The 19458-nt window shown below is 35.1% G+C and overlaps 1 long non-coding RNA gene across 1 annotated transcript in view; it reads left to right on the top strand.

Moving 5' to 3' along the window:
• Window positions 1–18870, top strand: part of LOC149214579 (uncharacterized) — a 47401-nt gene extending 28531 nt beyond the window's left edge. The window contains exon 2 of the long non-coding RNA XR_016250399.1: window positions 18793–18870. This is a non-coding gene — a long non-coding RNA (uncharacterized LOC149214579). The remainder of the gene's footprint in view (window positions 1–18792) is intronic.
• The last annotated feature ends 588 nt before the right edge of the window (window positions 18871–19458 follow it).

The following is a 19458-nucleotide window of genomic DNA, read 5'->3' on the forward strand; positions in this document are numbered from 1 at the left end:
AAGTTTATCATTCTCTTAGACTTAAAAGCCTGAGCATTATCTGTGATAAGCTTGAGTGGACATCCAAACCTTGATAAAATATTGTTCTCTAAAAAGGAAATAATGACTGCATCATTAGCTTGTCTAGTTGGTACTGCCTCTATCCACTTTGTGAAATAATCAGTGGCTGTAAGTATCCACCGATGTTGGCCTGATGAAGAGGGATGTATCTCACCTATAAAATCTAGCCCCCACTGCTGAAAGGGTGCTTCTACATAAATAGGAACTAGTGGCATAGGCATGAGCTTCCTTTTACCTTCAAACAACTGACATTCATGACAGGCTGCAACCTTTTTGTAAATATCTTTGAACATGGTGGGCCAAAAATACCCGGCTCTCAATATTTTATTAGCAGTAGCCTTCCAATAATGGTGGCCTCCACAATCTCCCTTATGAAATTCCTCAATCACCCTATCAGCCTCTTCTTCAATCAAACAACTTAATAGAATTCCTCCAGCATCCTTCCAAAATAAATTCTGCTCATAAACAAAATATCTAAGGGATTTCAGCTTGATGAAACGAGCTCTAGACTTGGAAAGATTGTCAGGGGCTCTGTTGTGCTGTAGAACAAATGAGACACCCTTATACCATTCAGATATCAGAAATTTTTCATTAATTTGAACCAACTCTTCCTCTTCTTCAAAAATTTATGATATTTCTGCATTGAAATTAATGTCACTGCAGTCTAGATTTGAGTGAGTTAGCAGCTCTGCCAACCCTTGACCCTTCACCAATTTAGTTGGCCTAATTTCAATATCATATTCCAGCAATTTGGCTATCCATTTTCCTCTTTTACCATCCGGGTCTGCTTGTGTGAGAATTTCTTTAATAACAACACTTGGCACAAATGCAATAATATGAGAATGTAACACATAGATTCTAAAATCTTTGATTGCCTTTACCAAAGCATATGCCTGCTTCTCTAAAATGTTATACTTTAATTCAGCATTAGCCAATGTTTTACTAAAGAATGAAATAGGCTGCTCAGTACCTTGATTTCCTTTTTGTAATAGAACTCCAGCAATTGTATCCTCAGAGGCATAGGTGAATATTAGAAATTCCTTGGAGAAATCAGGGCTGATAAGAACTGGCGCTTGAGTGAGTGCTTTTTTAATTTCTTCAAATGACTTTCTTGCCTCAGCTGTCCACTTGAAGTCTGCTCCTTTCTTTAGCATTTTTGTGATGTGCTTAACCACCTCTGCAAAGTTGGGAATGAACCTCCTAACAAAATTAACTTTACCAAGAAAAGACTGAACCTCTTTCTTGCTCCTTGGCAAATCCAACTTTGAAATAGCACTGACTCTATTTGGATCTATCTTAATGCCTTCTTGAGAAATGATATGCCCAAGCAACTTACCAGAAGTCAAAGCAAAGATACTTTTAGTTGGGTTCAAAGAAATGCAAAACCTTCTACACTTCAATAGTATCTTTTCAAGATGCTTTAAATGATCTTCCTCTCTCTTTGAAAAGACTGTGATATCATCAAGATATACCACTACTGATTTATCTTTTTCCTCTGCAAAAGCAATGTCCATAGCCCTTTGGAAAGTCGCCCCTGCATTCATGAGGCCAAAAGGCATCTTGGCATACATAAAGGTGCCCCATGGTGTAGTAAAAGCTGTCTTCTCCTGATCCTCTGGATGAACAAGGATTTGATTGTATCCTGAAAAGCCATCTAACATTGACATTCTTTGAGAGCCTACAATATTCTGCAACATAAGATCCATTTTAGGAAGAGGATAATTGTCTTTCAGTGAAGCCTTGTTCAAATTCCTAAAGTCTATGCAAATCCTTATTTCTCCGTTCTTTTTCCTAACTGGTACCAAGTTAGCTAACCAATTTGAAAATCTGATAGGAACAATAATCTTTGCATCAAACAGCTTCTTGACTTCTTTCTCAATCAATGGCATTAGCAGAGGATTAATTCTTCTCAATTTTTGCTTAAAAGGTTTTTCATTTGGCTTGATTGGGATTGTATGTTGTATAACTGAGGAATCATATTGTTTGAGATCAGTATAATTCCATGCAAACACATCAATGAACCTCTTCATTAACTCAATGTACTTAACTTTTAGATCAGCTGATAAAAATTTTGAAATTTTGACCAATTTAGGCGCTACTAAATCACCTAGATTGCAGTTCTCTATTTCCTCTTCATTTGCTTGCAACCTTGGCGCCTTAAAGACATCATTCTGATCAAAAAGTTTCTCAAGTGGAATCAGACCTTTAGGAATAAGATTATTTTGCAGCTGTAACACCTCAGACTTTTCTTTTGTTTCTACTAACATGTTTTGCTGATCAATTTGACAATGCTCAAATTCTCCTTTCAATTCTAGGAAACTTTTCACCTGCTGGTCATCTTCAAAGACTGGCCTATGGCGGACCTTCACTTCATAACTATCAGAAGCATGTTTGGGAATGGCAAAAAGACTAGCTGCTACAGCAAGAGAATCTGCCATGGAATTCTGATCTCTGGTTTTGATATTGAAGGTATATGATTGAAATTTCTCCAAAAATTCTAACACCAAGTTCCTATAAGCTCTCATTCTTGCATCTTTTGTTTGATAAGCACCTTGAACTTGCTTTATAACTAGCTCAGAATCTCCATACACAGCAATGTTCTTTGCCTTAAACTCAATCAAATTTTCTAAGCCTAAAACCAAGGACTCATACTCGGCCATGTTATTTGTGCAATCAAAATTGAGTTTATAAGACAGAAACTTACTTTCATCAGCTGGACTCATGATCCAAATTCCAGCGCCAGCACCTTCTTTCCCTGCTGCTCCATCAAAATACAAAGACCAGCAACCAGAAATATCTTCTTCATCACTTTGCTGCAACTCTTCACACTGATTTTCTGCTTTTTCTTTCTGTGATTCTTCTCCCACTGATTCATTAAATAGAATAGCTGATCCCAGGCCTGTGTCACAAGAATAAATGGGAAAATTCTGTGGTTTATCCTTGCTGCTCACCATATATGCCATCCTTGTTTCACGGTATAATCTTCTCTGCTCTCCAAATACTGGAATAGTAGCATAAGTCAAATCCATCTGCATGGTACCTTTAATTTTAGCTGCCCATGACCTTGAGAGTAATATTCCAAATTTAGGTGGAACATCCGCCACAACAATATCCATGACAGTGGTTTTAGCTGGGATTTGTGTGAGTGCCACAACCACATCCTTAATTAACCCAATACAATGAACCCTCTTTGAATCAAAAGAAAATAAGTCTTTATAAGGTCTGGTCACTTCCAATCCTAACCTTTCCATAATGACTTTGGGCATAAGGTTATGAGATGCTCCTGAGTCCAACATGGCATTATGAAGAGTCATCTCATGTATATTGATGCTTATATAAAAAGGAGGAAATTCATCATTCTGCTCATCTTCAAGCCTTGGACCTAAACAAATGATAGGATTGTCTTCTTGCAAATTTAAAATATCAGCTCCTCCTGGGGGAGAATTAAGCATTTCCACAATCTTACTTCTATACTTGTTTACTTTCAAAATTTCATTAAATGGGACTGATATTTTGATTTTAGCAATCTCATTTTCTATATTGAACACAGGAGTAGACCTCTCAATTTCCTTAGGAAGAGCAAGAGTTTGATTATCCTTCTTCTCAATAGGAGAATCACTTTTTTCATCAGCTTGTTTTGGCTTTTCTTTTTTGTCTTCCACTGCTTTTGAAACATTCTTCTTAGGCTGACCCTTATTTGCTGTAATGGGGACATCTCTATTTCTGAGGTTGTATTGCTTTTGGATTTCAAATATGGCATGCTGATAACCCTTTAAGAAATCTGAAGGTTCTTCCTCGGCTTTTAATTGGCTAGACTCATCATGTTCCTCCTTTGTTAGAAAGATCTCTGAATCTTCTTCACCAAGACAATGAATAGATTCTTCAGGTTCCTCAGGCTCTTCCTCTCCATCTACCATATTTTGCTGAAACGGAGGTCTTACAGGAGGATCAGCTTGTTGATTTCTATTCTCCCTTGGCCTTTGCTGATTTTGAGGCCTTCTAAACTGAGGATTTCTAAACCGAGGTTCTTGTTGTGCTTGAGGAGCAGCAGTATTCCCAAGTGCTAATTGGTCCATCAATTTCTCCATAGTCTTCATCATGGTTTCAAATTTATCTTCTTGAGCAGAGGTAGAAGGCCTCTCCTCTTCCTTTATCTTAGTCTTAGCCATCTTGGACTTTTTAGCAGCAAGTATATTCACCTCCACTTTAATAGCATCATTTTGCATGTCAGCCAATGTAGCAGACTCTCTTTCTCTGAGTAAGAGAGAAAAGTCAGAATCAAAGGACTCAGCATATCTTAATTGTGCCAAGGCTCCAGGAGGTTTCAAGTGAGCTGGAATAGAATTATAAATCTTATTAAACCTCTTAGAAAAATTTTGAATAGTCTCATCTGGAGCTCTTCTTAAATTATTGTATTCAGTGAGGGCCTGAACTGGATTAGTTCTATTTCCCCATTTCCTCAGAAAGCTATCTTCAAACTCAGCCCAACTGTGAATGCTACCAGCTCCCAAGGCTTTGAACCATTTCCTGACCTCCCCAATGAAAGACTGAGCAAACAATCTCAATTTGACATCTTCATCATCCACTTCATACCTATCAATAAAGTCATTGAATCTATCCACATGCTCTTCAGCTGTAATGTCTTCATCTCCTCCCCATGTTGGAATCCTAGCAGCATATTTATTTGGTAAATCATGCAGAACAACAGGGAGGGCCAAAGGAGCATACCTAGCAGGTACGGCCATAATGAAAGGAGGAACAGTGACAATAGGTATGCTATGACCAGAAGGACCAGAACTAGTATGAGATGTGGCCTGAGGGCTATTTGGACTAGCAGAGGCAGAAGACAAAGTATGAGTACGAAAAGGGCTATTGGGGCTTTGTAAACCACTAACAAAAGAACTCCAATTTGGGAGAGGTAAACCAATCTTTGAGTTAAGCAGAATTTCGAAAGGGTCAAGCTCCTTGAGCTGTTTTAAATCTTCTTTCTCTAATAATAGCTCAGAAGAAACAATTTCCCAAAACTCCTCTTTATCTTTTTGTGAAATTAAAGAAGAAGTATCAATACCTCTCTTTTGTAGATCCAAAATAATACCAATTAATTCTTCTTCATTTTCAGACCTTAATATAACCTCTTGAACTTTATCATCAACAAGTTTATTCTCAGGACTTCTAGAAAACTCAGGAAATAATGACTTTGAAATGCTTGAAGTACCTGGTATATCAGAGAATCTTTGTTTACTCCTTGAGATGATATTAGGATTTTCCACAGGACTAGGTGGATTTGGATCAGGGTTACTCCTTGTGTACCTTCCTTTCGAAGCCACCTTTAAACTTTTAAAAACAAATGGAGTCACCAAGGTAGAATGCAGCCTCGAAAATCATTTGAACTCCTGCTACCTTCAGAAATTCAATCTTAAGCTCCCGGCAGACGCACCAAAATGTTATCACAAAATCACTACTGAGGGCTGCAACCAAGCAAGATTTCATGTAACTCTTTCAACCTAACTTTAGATCAAAGATTAGCCTCTTTGATCAGAGAGGGCTCTCTCACAAACTCTTGATAAAATCCTTCACTACAATAGATGGCTAACTCTTTATTCATTCATGAAAGCAAAAGCTGGTTGGAAACATATCAAACTGGTTCTCATTGGGCTATGGAGTCTCATACACTAAGTGAACAAGAGAAACAAAGTCATTTCATGGAAGTCAAGGCTCTTTGCATTACATGTCCAAACATATTCCATAAAAACCACAGCTTGCTAAATACACAGGAAGTCAGAGCATAGGATATGAATTCTGAGTGATTGTACTATAACAAGGCTGTAAAATAACATATGATATAAAACACCACCATTACATTTGAACACAATAATCCATCGAGAATCTTGAGAAGAAATCAACACTGTTTTACTATTACTGTCATAAGTCTTACAATGGCCCAAAACAACTCTGTTTTTTGTATAAAATGTCCAACCTTTTTTACATAAGAGTCATTTCTATATATAGCCAACCAAAACACTACTACCTGAGACTCCTCAACAAGCATGAAGGGAGCTCGGAATTCTATCATTAATTACCTTATCTATATCATAAACAAACTAATTAATTACAAGAGATATTGTGCTACGAAAACAGAGGACTCCATTACATTGAAACTTCAAGTCTATCTCCTCGTGTACATTGCTGCGTTCTTGAAACTTGACACCTGTAGCACTTCAATAATAGCCAAACCAAACTGAAAACACATTCACTGGATGAGCAGCTTCGGATGCCTGATGTGTAGATGATTCATCAACCAATAAGAATCTGTACCCTATGTTCACGGCTTCTGCCTCCCATTAGTGTTCATGCATTTAAGATCATGTTTCAAGCCATTTAATCCTCTGATAGTCCCGTATGATTGAAGAAAACTTATGATCTGGCCATCCCATAACTGAACAGGTGTACCACTCAACACCTCGGCAGCCCTACCAGAACCCTAAAAATTCAGACATAAAGTGAAAACTTTCAACAAAAGACAAAATTTCACCTTTTCTTCGAATACTTACACCTGGCACCTTTTTAAACATCTGAATGACTTTCTATAGTCTCCATGCTAGCCTCGAGTCATCCCCTTTAATATTTGCTGACCTCAGCATTCAAACTCAAGTTTTTTACATAAACAGTCATCTACAGCAGTTTCGTAGCGCGCTACGAAACTGCTGTAGGTAATCAAAACTAAGCATATGAACCTTAAAGCAACAATAACTTAACTCTGTGATTTCTTCAGCCATTCTACACAGGTGTAAGGACATCAAAAAGTCTCAAAAAGTTTTAAAATGATGACAGCCAAAATATACCAAAATTTGGAAAGCAAATTTCCCCTTGGATCATTTAGCTAGTTTGCCTAGCTTCCCTTTCAAGCTGCTGACTTCTTCCTTTAACATCTTGTTTTCTGCTCTTAAGCTTGTATTCATTTGTTTCATGATTTTTGCCTGCTTCAGAGCTGGCACTGTCCACACATATGCATCAGATACTGAGTCAGCTTGGCTAATCAAACTTGTTCTGCCTTTCATTACAGCCTTTTTATAACTTGTATATCTTACTGTCTTTTCCTTAAAAACATTTTTAATCTGAGGTATTTCTTCCTTTGTTGCTCCAGCTTGTTTCTTAATAGCAATAACATTTCCACTTTGACTGATAATAACCTTATTATCCTTGTTCTTGCTTTTGGCTGCTTGAACTATTTCAGAGAAAACTTCAAGTACCTCTGTCCTAGGCATTTCTAAAGGTGCTTTCTCTTTCTGAGCTTTCTCCACTTCTTTGATTTGCCTTCTTGTCACTGGTCTGCGTGGCTTAAAGGCATATTCTTCACTTGGCTCTTCAAACTTTAACCTTTTAGAAGCCCTTGATTTTTTATAACTTTCAGGTGAGGACTGAGTTAGATCAATATGCACTGGTGGCACCGAGTGATCTTGCTCAAGTTCTAGTGGTTCAATTTGTATTGGATGATCTTGCTCTAGTTCAATGGCTTCAAGTAAGTCATTTAAACTACCTTTTGAAATAGGACTTTCTTCCACAGGGACTGACTTTCCTTTCTCCTTGCTTAGTTGGCCTCTAGTTCTCACCCTTGAAACCTTTTCAACTTCACTGGATTTAGTTTCATCTTTCCTTTTGTGAGTCTTCTGCTTTGATGACTGAGGTGTTTCCTTAGGTGATGACTTAGGGGTTTCCTTTTCAGATACTCTAGATGACTTAGGAGTTTTATCCACTGATGCTTCAGGTGTTTCTTTAGCTGCCACAGACCTCTCTGATTTCTTTGCTTTAGTTTTAGGCTTCTTATGGTCTGTCACTTCTCTTCTAAGTTCAGCCAAAGTGAGTTCCTCACTCCTTTCTTCTCTTTCTCTCACAGGTAATGGAGTGAGGCCTGTTTTGCTTGGGAAACCGGCCATAAACACAAATGAATCCCAATCTTTACCAATTTTTTGTAAACTATCCAACACCAGCGATTTTACTAGACCATGATGAAAAAGGGATGTTTCACAAGCATCTTTCTTTAACTGAATCTTATCACACATTTTGCTAATGCTCCTGAACAAATAGAAAGGTATGTCTATTGAAACCTTACCTGTGAAGTGTAACAGAAGTTTGAAGTGGTAGGAGTAAACTTTATTGTACCTACCCTCACATGTTAGGTACTTCTGGATACATGTCAAGAGCATAGCATAATTCTCTTTTATATAACTCCTTGGGACTGCTTTGGTGAGGTCTTCATCTACATAAGGTGCCTTCAAAAACTCCTTGCAGGGACCCATGTCGAACTTGAAGTTTTTGAACCATTCTTGGCCACCTCTCGGAATTTCAGTGACAGTGGAAATAACTTCAGGTGACACCGGAAACTCCAACATTGCCACCTTCGAATTCAGTCCAGTGAAGTTTAATGCGAAAGCCTTGGTCACTTCTGCATGTCATCCCTTCAATTTTTCGCAAAACCGCCAGCAGCCAGCACTTCGAAAGGCCTTTGCTACCTCTTCATCCCTGAGAGTAACATCTAACCCCTCCGGCTCTGTCCTCACACACTTACCAGATCGGTGTTCCTTTCTTTCCATGCTGCTTTGAATATTTTTACACAGGAAACTAATGGTGGCTTGTAGCACGAAAACAAACTTCGACTTAGGAGAGCAGGCTCGCTTGCAGTAGTCCGTTTAAATAAGAACTTGGGCTTTTCATATAGCAAACATGTTTACATAATATGAAGAACCCATTATGATATAACCATCTCTTATAACATCCCCTAAACTAACACTCAAATACATGACTTTGGACCTTATGGCGAAATAATGGTTTATCATGACATGGAGAGGATGTGAACTGACAATCATGAACGGACCTATGACTCACTACTCTCGGATTTGACATTCAGAGGAAAAGCGCTACAAAAAACCCTGAAACCCCGATTTCGTAGCGCGGGTAGTTCAAATTTAACAGGATGCGCTACGAAATCACTGACAAACAGAGCGCTGCGAAAACACGAAAACATCATTTCGCAACTAAACTGACCAATCAAACCTGCGCTGCGAAACTGCGCAAGTACCAATGACATCAAACCCGCGCTGCGAAACTGCGCAAAGTACCAATGACATGACATGCTTTAACTAACAATGATGGAGGGTGTCTAATGATTTTTCCTTTACACGAATTCACATCAATAGCTCTTGAATTTCAAATTTCAAATTGACATATACTAATAAACCTATTCACAAGACTTCAAGACTTTATATAAAACTTATGGACAACCTTATATACATGAACTATAGTTCCAAGTGATAACAACTAGTATGATATTTGTTTTGCTATGAACAACTTGAGCCAATTTATGGTGGAGTCTAGGAGGATACATTGGGTGGTAGAAAAACATGTGCTCGGGTACTTGAGAGGTACAATGGAGTATGGACGTAGGTATACCAAAGTTGGTGGATTGCAGTTGTAGGGCTACACAAATTTAGATTAGATTGATAGTGCAATGGATATAAAGAGTACTTTAGGTTGTTGTTCAAGCTTAGGGTTAGCTATGATCTCATGGTTGAATAGGATGTAGCACACAATAACACTTAACTCAACAGATATTGAGTACATGTTTGCGAGTATGGTGAGTTATGAAGCCACATGTCTTCACAAAATGCTCACAAGTTTATTTGGTCCTGAGATGGGGCCCATTGTGATTCACTACAATGCTCAAAGTTGAATCAAGCTTTCGTAAAATACATTGTTTCATGATAAGTCCAAACATATATAGATCAAGTACCACTTAATCATAAACAATATCTAGAGAGGTGTTATGGGATTATAGTACATATCCACAGATGAGAAAGTGGCAGATATTCTCACCAAGCCTTTGGAGAAGGGCAATATTTTTTTCTATAGGGACAAGCTAGGGGTTGTGGAGAATCTCTTCCTTACTAGGAGAGAGTGTTGATGTTTGTAACATTGGAAGGTCTTCTGTATAAGATAATTGTCTAGTATGTAGGAGAGAAGTCCTCTTTAGGTGCTTGTTCAAGGATAACAAGTAATATGATTTATTTCCTAGGGTTTAACTTAGGAAAAGTACATTAATTAATTTATTTGATTAATGCTCGATAATTGAGAAAATTTGTAAGGATAAATAATTTTGTTATTTAAGTGACTTAGATCTAATCTCAACCATTGATCTAAGTGGGTTTGGATTTAATCCTAGCCATATATCACTTTAGAGATTGAGGGTTAGGAAATTTTCTCAATTTGAAATTATAGAAGGAGCCTAAGGGAGAGGATGGAGATACCACTGTTTTTGGAGAGATTCCAACATATTTTCATGAGTTAATATTCAACAATATTTTTTTTACTTTTTCTATATAATTTCAAATTCATATCCCAATGTCTCTATGACCCATTTTTTGTTTAAAAGATAGTTTCTCCAAGAAGTACTTCACACTATCATTATATATTTTTACAAGTGTCTTCCTATTAGGTATCATACCATTTCTTAACTACATGTAGTATGATGGACATTTATTTATTCATAGATGGATATGAGTAATTTTTTTCCTTTAATTTTGATACTTTCAAAGGCAATGGGCTTTCCTTGTTGCATCAAAACTGCACTATGCCATGGCTTGAGGCATAACACTCCACAATGATGGCGTTTGTGAAGTTGTGTGTTGCTAAGATGGGAATTGTACACATGGCCACTTTAAGTTCTTCAAAAGCTTTGGTTTCTTCTTTAGTCCAAGAAAATGCTTGTTGAAATTGTAGCAAGGAATGGCTTATTTGACTTGTGCCTTAGTCAAAGATGCTAATTCAATTTCAGTCCCACAGATACTTGAGTTATTTTTCAGTTAACATGTGTGATGTGGCCTATCACCGTGTTATTATCAGTTAATTTGAGTTAGATGGCATGCAATGAGTTGTGGACTAGTTGATGGATAAAATTAGCTATTTAGTGGAGTTAAATCTAGTGTATGTCAGTTAACTGATCTCTACTTATAGAATATAGATAGATTTGAGTTTAGTTGAGTAGTTGACTTTTTGTTAACTCAAATTACTCTCCGTTAACTAGTTGCAACTACTAAAATTAGCCCTAGTAGGTCATGCAATTCGAATTTCCTATTGAACTTGAATGAAGGCACACATTATATTTATTATGGTACATAGGTTTTTGTGTGTAGAGCTTGAGGAGAAAGTAGAGAAATTCTCTTGGGAGAGAATTGCACAAGGAAATAGGAGAAATTCCTATTTTTTAGGGGAAAAATCACACTAGGAAATAGGAGCTCCTAACATACCTTATTTTCTTAAGTGTTGGGAAAGTCTTGTAGAGATTTTATCAGTATTGCAGAGAACGTTAAGGTTGAAGCATATTATATGTAATAGATTAGATTGCTGAATTGATTTAATACAAACATGCAAGGGTTTTTCCCAGTTGGGTTCCCTAGATAAATTATTGTGTTTTATGTGTGATTGTGTTTCTATTCATTGTTTTCGTTCTGTAGAATTTTGGTAGAGAAATCTTGTTTCTTTTGCATATCAGTTTGATCTCATTAGCAGTTGCAAAGTTTCAAGGTTTTTATACATGGTACTAGAGCTGAAAACAAGATAGAAACTCAGTTCCTTGATCATTTTCAAAGCGCATTGGAGAAAATATCAGTGGGTGTAAGAATTCTACATGTGCAGGAATCATGTCATCCTGTGGTTTGAAGACAAAGCATGCACTGGAAGGGACTTCAAATTTCTATGCATGGAAGGATAGAATGGTGGTTGTGTTATATGATAATGGGGTTTTGAAATACATCAAGACTAATATTCCTAAAACTCCTACATCGGATGCACAAAAACTAACTGAATGGAGGAAGGATACTACCAAAGCTAGGTGGATGATCTTAGGAGTTAGAGACCATATTGTTCCAAAGTTGTATGGAAAGGATACACCATTCTAGATGTGGAAGACCCTTACTAATATGTTTGAAAGCAACAATGATTCAAAAAAACTCACTTTAATGAACAAATTGAGGATTGAAGACAAATGGTATGATGTAGTATTCAGCAATGGGAAGGTTTACCTCCAACATTTTGCTTTAGGTTAGGTCAAGAAAATTAGTGTCAGGATCGAGAGCCTCTACAAATTGGAGGTTGATGCATGTGAAACCTTGAGAAGCAAGGCAGAGAATTCTTAGAATAGAGATGTGGTGGTTGAACAAGATCATGATACAACTCTCAATATGGACCCTCAACCAATATCTCAACTTCAACCTAATCTAGTTGGTATTTGGGATGACCAACATGATGATGACGAGGAGTAGTCATAAGCTTCCAGTATAAGGAGAGTTTGAGCCAAGTGGGTAGAGGATTTGGTTAAGGGAGCTCAAAAGAGAGTTGAGTCTCCCAACATCAAGAAATAGACACCCAGATACAAAGGATACATGGAAATTTCTAGTTCAGAGAGAAAAATTGCAACAACAAAGTACTTGGGAGAAGTGATGACAGATCTAGGTGGACGAGGTTCTTCCAAGAAGCCCTTCCTTGTTAAGAAGGAGTGTTGAAATTGTAGCAAGGAATGACTTTTTTGACTTGTGCCTTAGTCAATGATGCTAATTCGAATTCATTCTCATAGATACTTGAGTTAGTTTTAGGTTAACATGTGTGATGTGGCCTATCAATGAGTTATTCTCAGTTAGTTCAAGTTAGATGGCATGCAGTGAGTTGTGGACTAGTTGATGGCTAAAATTACTAATTTAGTGGAGTTAACTCTAGTGTTTGTCAGTTAACTTATATCTAGTTCTATAATAAAGATAGATTTGAGTTTAGTTGAGTAGTTGACTTTATGTTAACTCAACTTACTCTTAGTTAACTAGTTGCAACTACTAAAATTAACCCTAATAGGTCATGCAATTTGAATTGGCTATTGAAATTGAATGAAGGAAAAAATTGCATTTTGGTACACAAGTTTTTTGTGTGCATGTCTTGAGAAGCAAGCAGAGCAATTCTCTTGGGAATTGAGAAAAGAAGTAGGAGAAATTCTTATTTTTTAGGGATAAAATTACGCTAGGAAATAAGAGCTCCTAGTAGGCCTTATTTTCCTAAGTGTTGGGAAAGTCTTGTAGAGTGTTGATCAATGTTCTAGGGAACTTGACGCTTGAAGCAGATTCTATGTAATAGATCAAATTTCTCAGTTGATTTAATACAAGCAAGCTGGGGTTTTTCCCAGTTGGGTTTCCTAGATAAATTATTGTGTTCTATTTGTGATTGTGCTTCTATTCATTGTTTTCTTTCTGCATAATTTTGGTAGATAAATCTTGTGTCTTTTGCAGATTAGATTTCTCTCATTAGCAATTGCAAGGTTTCAAGTATTTTTTACAATGCTTCCTTCTCCAATAATTTTTTTAGAGGTGTTTATATTTGACCCTAGAAACTTGTGGTAATATATTATAAATCCCAAGAAAGCTCTTATTTTATACAAGGTATAATGGATTGGTCATTCCCTCATAGATTTGATTTTGTTAGGATCCACGTCGACGCCCTCATGTCATACAATATGACCAAAATATTCCACTTCTTGAACCCCAAAGGCACATTTGGAAGGCTTTTCATATAGTTTTTTCTCTTCTAATAGTGTTAAGATCCTGTCAACATGTTGTACATGCTCTTCCCAAGGTTTTTCGTAGATTAGTATGTTATCAAAAATACTAACAGAAATTTTCCAAGGAAAGGTTTGAAAATTGAACTCATCAGGCTTTGAAATTTTGTTGGTGCATTTGTAAGTCCAAATGGCACAACCAAAAATCATAATGATATTCATGTGTTTTGAAGGCTATTTTGGAAATGCCTTCTTGCCTCATTATGTTTTGATGATATCTAGAATGGAGATCCAACTTGGTAAAGAAAACTGCTCCATGCAATTTGTCTAATATTTCATCAATCATAGGAATAAGAAACTTATCTTTAATTGTTATTTTGTTGATCTATTTGTGATTTGGACACGTGCCATGAACCATATTTTTTGATAATGATCACCATTGGTGAAGAGAAAGCATTATGGTTAGTTTGAATGATGCTATCCTCTAAATTTTCTTGAACCATATGCTCAATCTCAATATTTTGTGCATGTTGATACCTGTAAGGCATAATTCTAACTGGCACACTTCCAGGATGCAAATAAATAGCATAGTCATGATATCAGGGAGGTGGAAGAACCTTAGGCATCTCTCCAAATACCTTATAATGATTGTTGATAAATTTTTTGGAGATCTATTGAAGTAGAGGATATATATGTTTGAACATCTAATGAACACAGTTATGCAATTACAACTTTGTGTCCCCTCTTTATAAACTTCATCATGATATAAGACCTTATCAATTTACTAGGTTTCCCTTGAATACCTCTAAGCTCAATTTTCTCTCTTTCTAAGGAAAATTTTATGAAAAGATCATTAAAATTAAGTGCCACTATTCCTAATCATTGTTACCATTGGAAACCGAATACAACATCAGCACCACCCATTTGGATTGAAATCATGGGACTATCCAACAAATACTCCCCCATATTCAACTTAATACTATGGCACATCTCTGAACAATTTATGCCATCTTCATATGCAATCATTACTTGGAATTGCGGTGCTAGATATACAAAGAAATTAAGACATTTTCCCAATGTTTAGTTGATGTATTTATGGGTACTACCTAAGTCAGTCAATAGTGTTACCTTTTTATTTTGATATATATTTCTATCTTTAGGGTTTGTGGAGTATTGATTATGACCAATGCATGACAAGGTATTTTTGGAGAAGTCTCTTCTAGCTCTGGATCTTGTGACGATTCCACTTCTTGATCTTCTTCATATTCACAGTCTATGTAAAATATTTCTTCTCACTGTATTTATGCCCCTTAATGTACTTTCTATAATATTCAAACATAGTTCATTTTCTCTTCTTTCATCCATTTGTTGAGGATTCAACCTTATTGGTTTAGGATAGGGAGCATGATTTTCTCTATAGTTATTAGTGACCATTTTTCTAGTGGAATATTTTTATATGCTCTAGAGATTCAAGTTCAAAGAGATACACCTCATGTTGTGTGCTTTCCTTTAAGGTTCTCATAAATATTTCTAACAAATTATTCTATGAAATTTTCTTTACTCAGAGACTCAACTTTTGGAATTGTTGAATGTACTTTGTAATTAGACCTTTTTGTTGAATATTTACTAATTGGTTAAAGGATTTATTTCTCTTAATATCCCCATAATGTGTTGTCATTTCCATTGTAAAAATGGACCAAGAAATAGCATAATCCTTTTTCCTTTCACAAAGCCATTGATACCATACATGTTGGTGTTGTTCTAAAAACATGGATGCAATATTTACCTTTTGTAAGGGTGTCACTTGGTGTAGATAAAATTATTGCTCCATATGAAATATCTATGTTATAGGATCATTACCATAAAATTTCTCATATCGATCTTCAGAACACAATAGTTCCTTGGTATTGGCTTGAAGCACTAATGATATGGATCTTGGATTGAAAATTCATGATTATGGTTTCTTGGTTCAATATTCATGCTCTCCAATTGTTATAAAATACTTCCCATACATGAGTGAGTCTCAACACCATGTTTCTCCTTAAGTTCATGATTTCCTTGGATGTCAGTATCTTGTTTAGAGAGATCCTTTAATAGAATGATCTACAGTCCTTATACAGACTTTTTTATTTCTTCCTTATTCTCATTCTTATTTTCCATTTCTTCCTTATTATTTTCCATTTCAACCATCATTTATCTTTTAAGGTTTTCCAAGGAAACCTGATAAATCCACCTTTTTTAACATAGAACCATCGATTTCATTAACTTTTTTCACTAACTGGGAAAACCTAAATTCTAAAATGTCGCTTTCTTCATAAATCCTAGATGAGACATTATGAGGTTTAATTGGTGTAGTAGCTTTTGGATATTTATTTGGAGCCATGTGAGAAAATAATAATAGTAATATCCTTTATCATGATTTCCAGTCATCCTTAAAAAATGGATCTTCTAATCAAAAGTTATCATAATTGTAAGTTACGTACCTTTAAAAACTTAATTTGGAGGATATATAAATGATTGAACTTTTTCTTCATATATATATGATATTTGATCCCTTATAAATCTGAAACTTTGGTCTGTAATGCTTTCATATGTCTTCTATGCAATTCCATATTTTTGACACGAATTTTATGTGCCAAGTGAAAGCCATGTTAAATTTCCCAAAACTTTCTAATTTTTGGTCTCTTCCTACAGGTAAACTTATGTAAAATACCATGTGTCCAATGATTCACATATAATTTTAAAATTATTTCTTAAGATACTTCTATATGTAATATCCATGAAAATTCCATAGCCTAAAAATTCCTAGAAAAAAAGTTATAGAAAAAACATCAAGTTGACTCGTTTGAAATTGATTTCAGGATCCTTCACAAACCCTAATTTCCACAAAGTATATCTATGAAGTTATAGTGAAATAAACTCTGAATTTGAATTAGATGCTCCCCAATATATTACTTAAATATGGTCCCAGTTTTACCATTCAACACATCACCAAAAAAAGTTATAGCGAAAATGTCAAACTAGCCTACTTGAAATTGATTGTAGGAGCATTTAGGAACCCTAAATTCCTTAGATAATATCTCCAAAATTATAGAAAAATAAGGTCTAAAATTTGAACCAGATGTTCCCTCAGATCTCTCCTCAACATTCTCCAAGTTTCACAGTTTGAAATATCACAAAAAAAGTTATTGTGAAATTGCCAAACTGACTTCTTTGAAATTGATTTCAAGAACATTTAGGAACCCTAACTTCCTTAGAGCATATCTATGAAATTATAGCAGACCAAGATCATAAATTTGAACCAAAATGTCCTTGATGTTTCTTCTCGAATCTCCAAATTTCACCATCTAAAACATCCCAAAATAATGTTATAGTGAAAATGCCAAGATGACCTATTTGAAGCAACGAAATCCTAGGATAATAAGCTCTGATAACAAATGTTATGAACTTTGCGTCTTAAAAATAATAAGAAGCCAATAATTATAGGACTCTTCAAGGGGTAGACCTCATTTTACAATGAATACAAATACAAGACAAGATTTGATGATCGTAAGACTAGGTCTCCTTAATATATATAATATACAAATGGTACAATTATAATAAAATGGGACCATGAGAGGTTCTAACTTACATAACAATATAACAATAAAATTGTAATCATTCAATAAATAGAGCTTAATAAAGGGTTTTAGGGTTACATCAAGCTCATATAGGGCTTAACTTGATTCATTGATTTAAGTCTATTAGCTTTGGCTAGAATCCATTAAACCTACAAACAATTCCATTCTATTTGAACGGTTCCCCCACACCATATTCAGTAACTACTATGGTGGGGTAAGTGATTCAATGATCATATAAACTCTAGGTAGCTACAAATGTATCGCCTCTATATTTATAATGTGGACCACATCTTTCAAATAATGTCTAGAAAATACTATGAAAAGGGAAGAAAAACTAGGAGTGGATACCAATGTTGAAGGGTGTGAAGAGTGGGATGGTGAAGATTTGGACAACTCTAATTGAGCCAAAGGTGAGCATAAGGAGCTCATGATAGGCCAATTCAAGGGATGAATTCCTTGAGTCATCACGACTGCAAGGGGAGCCAATTGTTCATATTTGTTAGTCAACTATGAGGAACGAAGCAAGGGTGAATAGGTGAATTTCATGGAAATGGAGTTAATATTGAGATCCTTCGCAAGGAAAGTTTCAAAAACTGAAAATAAGGAAAAGGGTAGACAAGCCTAGAGAGGAGGGCCAATTAGGAGCCTAAAGCCTAAATGGTATCAAGGATGACAAAAGGATGGTTTTGATCAATGATGAAGGAGTTATTGTGTAGTGGTGGTGTTATTATGGTTAAACCCTAATTCCCATGCTCAAAAGTCTAATTCCCTTCGTGGTTCATTCAGTTATGTACAACTAAGATAAATATTAATAATATGAAATAATTATTGTGACTTAATAAAAATTAAGTATCATTAAATTGTTGACAAACCTAAATACCAATAATATATCAATAATGTAAATATTGCACTGTTAGTAATAATTATATACTTTATATTATATATTATTTTGTATGGAATTGTGGTCTAGTAACACGTAATGAGGTGATTAGGCTTGTATTAAAACTGGAACTAGAGTTTAAATGCACACCTCACCTGTCCCCTAAGTCGATGCAAATGAGGCCTGATGCAAGCCCTTGCTAACTTTAACAACACAAATATATCCTCATAGCACATCAATATAGATGGTTTTTATTTATTTATTTTATTAAATAAGTTTTATTTCCCAAAAATAAAAACAATATTACATATCATTTAAATTTATTACATATATGTCATTAATTTTCATTTTTCTTTAAACACGCAAAAGAACATGTATGCATAGTCTCTTCAAATTTTGAAAACTTTAGACTATGGATTTTTAATCATGCATTCTTTGGAAAACCTAAAGTCGTTTCTTTAATAAAAGAGTCACAAATGATCAAATAATTTAGAAGTTACTCATATCATGTATATAAATCTCTAAATTTTCTTATGAAAATCAAGTGAAGTAACATTTTCTATTCCAAAAATTAAACACGTTTTAAATTTTTTAATTGACGAATTGAAAATTGGAAACTAATATATTTCTGATTTGATTTGAAGGTAGGAAAGATGAGCTCCAAGACAAATTGAATGCTCATAATTTTTATTTACAAGTTAAAGGAGAAGTGGAAGCAACAATGGAATATCTATTACAAAAGAGAGAAAAAGATCCTTATAGACACTTCCTTCCAAGGTTTCTCTATGAGGCAGCGTCGGGATTTACTCATCAGATGCCAACTTTTGATCCATGATTATCTTTGGCAACATTCTTTTCAAGTACAATTACAATGATTTTTGCATTTTATTATTAAATGTAAACATGTGATTTCCAAAAAATTGATGATGATCCAAGCATATTTATAATAAACATTTAAGAAAGAGTAAATTGATCCATAGTTCTTTAATTTTGAATAATTTCCTTACCATGTTGTGTTATTCATTCTATTATTCTTTACTTTCATTTGTAAAACTTTAATACTTTGTATACGACATATATTTACTAAAATTAATGTGTGTGTTTTAAATGTTTTATACAACAAATAACAAATTGTACTCTATTTTTCTTATAAAAATAAATGATAACCAGAATTATGAAAAAAAATAAACAAATAATGCACATTATTATGAGTCACTGACGAAAAGATCACTAATGAACTCAAGAAAACTACAACTTTTCACTATGCTACCCCATATGATAGTAATTGAGATAGATAATTTAAGTTAGAA

The sequence above is a fragment of the Pinus tabuliformis genome, chromosome 1_1 (genome assembly GCF_031772625.1).
Source record: "Pinus tabuliformis cultivar Carrire ecotype Pingquan chromosome 1_1, CPIR1, whole genome shotgun sequence".
Classification (NCBI taxonomy): domain Eukaryota; kingdom Viridiplantae; phylum Streptophyta; class Pinopsida; order Pinales; family Pinaceae; genus Pinus; species Pinus tabuliformis.